Source organism: Dasypus novemcinctus, chromosome 4 (assembly GCF_030445035.2).
Source record: "Dasypus novemcinctus isolate mDasNov1 chromosome 4, mDasNov1.1.hap2, whole genome shotgun sequence".
In the NCBI taxonomy this organism is placed as follows: Eukaryota; Metazoa; Chordata; class Mammalia; order Cingulata; family Dasypodidae; genus Dasypus; species Dasypus novemcinctus.
This window is the reverse complement of record NC_080676.1, coordinates 13,808,807-13,811,475: the sequence shown is the minus strand read 5'-3', so window position 1 is coordinate 13,811,475 and position 2,669 is coordinate 13,808,807. Positions and strand designations below refer to the sequence as shown.

Here is a 2,669-nt window from a genome sequence, read left to right as displayed (position 1 = left end):
GGCTATCCTGGATACAGGAGAAGAAGTTGAGGATCTGGACAGATGGCCAGACAAAGGGCCACACTACTAAGAGGCAGAGGAACCAATAAAGCTTTTGGCAGTCTCATGGGGGTAAGCAGAAAAATAATTAGAAGCTTGAATGGTCAGAAACCAATTGCATGGAATTCTTTTGTTGAGCGCTTCTCCAAAGCCTGCCATGGGCTGCACAGTAGCCCCCCATAAGTCTAGTAAAAATTTCTCATAAGTACAGAGATGCAGACACTGGCCTTCAGAGGCTAACCAAAGCACACTGATGTGCTGGGGGTTTATAGGTGTTATAGTGTTAGCATCGGTTCAATTAATACCTATTTAGGACTTACAAGGGCTAAGTTCGTGTCATTTAATTCACAAAATTGTCATATATTGACAACCTAAACGTGAAAAGTGAAGCTTCAAATTATTTAGGATAATACATAGTAGAATATTTTCATGCTGCCAGTGTAGGAAAGGAAATCTTAAGATGCAGAAAGTATTAACCACCAACCTAACAGTTTTACTATATTAAAGTTATGTCAAATAAGAAATCTAAGCCAAAGGCCCCAAAAGCAAGTCGTCAAATCAACAGCAGATCTGGTCAGAAGATGGCAGCTATTATGCAGTCAGGTTGGCCCAGTTCTTCATCTATTACAGATGCTCCTACCAGGTCAGCTGTGATGGAAGTATCTTTTGCTGCTGCTGCAATGGAGGAGGCAATGACAGAGTGGATCAAAGTGGTTGGAAGTAAGCAACCTTGCCCGGACTTCCAGTGAAATGGCTTCTAGCACCATTGGCAACATCCATACATACTCCATGGATGGAAGGCCAGACTCTTAGCACACAAATGCTGCTATTGCTCACCTGTAGCAGAAGATCCTGAAGCTCACAGAACAGACCAAGACTGAACAAACAGCCTGGGACTATAACATTGCCAGGTACATGAAGCTTGCCAACAGTGCAGACAAGCAGTAGGCAGTCCATCATCAAGCAGGTCTTTCAGAAGAAAAGTCAGAAATTCTTGCAAATCATCCTCCAGCTACAAAAGAAGCTTGAGCAGTACTGCTGGAACCTCCAGAGGGTAGAACACAATGGGATCCCAGGGCAGTCAAAAGGATGTCTTCAGGGACATGCACCAACATCTGAAGGATGTAGGAGCAAAAGGGACTGGCTTTAGGGAGAGTGTGGTGGACAGTGTCATGGGTAGACGCTCCATTTTCTTCCTGGACACCAAGCAGCAGCAGGGGCTGTGGTCTCCAAGCCCAGAAGATTGCCTCATTGATTCAGAGTAAATTCGGCAGTGCAGACTACACCTTTAATCTGAAGGATTCTTTAGAGCATGGGCAAGTGGAAGATGGGGAAAAGACTTTGAGTGCGATTTTAAACTTTCAGTCTAGTCCAAAATATGGTGGTGAAGAAGATCGTTCTAGTATCACATCAGAATCAGTAGGAACCATCACCACCACTGCGGGTATCCCTGTAGGAAGATCCAGCTCCAAAATGAACATTCCTGTTCATTTTGCATGCATCCTGGCATGCAAAGCTCAGGATTTGATGCACTGCTACATGAGATCTAGGAGATCTGGGAAACCCAGACCAGACTAGAGAAATCCTTTGAGATCCTCAAAGAACACAATCAGAGGGACTATTCCTTAATTATGTGCAGACCTTACAGGGGAAGCAATATAGGTGTGAATAAGAAGAACAACTAAATGACTTAACAGAACTCTACCAGAATGAAATTTTGAACTTGAAATAAGAATTGCCTAGAACGGAAGAGAAAATGGCATGTCAGTCTCATGAATGGGTCAGGGAAATCCAGGAGACCCTGGAGGCATGCCAGACCCATATCTCCAAGATGGAGCTACAGCAGCAACAACAGCAGGTGGTAAAGCTAGAAGCGCTGGTGAAAACCACTGCCTGTAACTTTCTGGGAAAACTCATCAACATCCTTCTGGCTGTAATGGCAGTCCTTTTGGTCTTTGTCTTCACAGTAACCAACTGTGTGGTTCCCATCATGAAGACCTGCAACAGGACATTCAGCACTTTATTCCTCATGATTTTCATTGCCTTTCTCTGGAAGCACTGGAATGCCTTCTTTAGGTATGTGGAATGGTTTTGTTTTCATCCCCCAGACAAAGCTGGCACAAGAGGGCAGCTGCTCCCCTACATCTAGTGAGTGTATGCAGTCAAGAATTAGACACAACTTACCAACTCTGAAATTTTCTACAGTAACAAAAGAGTTGTGTGAATCTGGTACATTTTAGAATACTTTTTTCTTCAAGAGATGCCATTGCAATTGTATTTTTCAGACTTTTATCCAAAAAGTTTTTTGGGCAAAAATCTTTAATCATTTTTGTGTAACGTGATTTTCCTTGGGATGCAAATCTTTAAAAAGTCCTTAAATATGAACTGATAACCTGGAGCACACTGAAGAACATTCTACATTGTGACTTGCATGACTGCACTAAACCCACTGAAAAGATGAGGAAACCTGATTAGAGCAAACCAGTTCAACCCAGCATTTTGCCTTGACTGGGCTCACCATCTTACCCTTCCCCCTCCCAGACTAACTTTACTATGAAGTCTCATCACATTCCACATCTGAATGCTTGGATTCAGGTGGCTTTTCTTTTTCTGTGGAGGAACACATGGAT

General features: G+C 43.1%; 1 pseudogene; it reads left to right on the top strand.

Annotated features, from left to right (window-relative positions):
• The first annotated feature begins 548 nt into the window (after positions 1–548).
• Positions 549–2,188, top strand: LOC101433402 (transmembrane and coiled-coil domains protein 1 pseudogene; annotated as a pseudogene).
• The last annotated feature ends 481 nt before the right edge of the window (positions 2,189–2,669 follow it).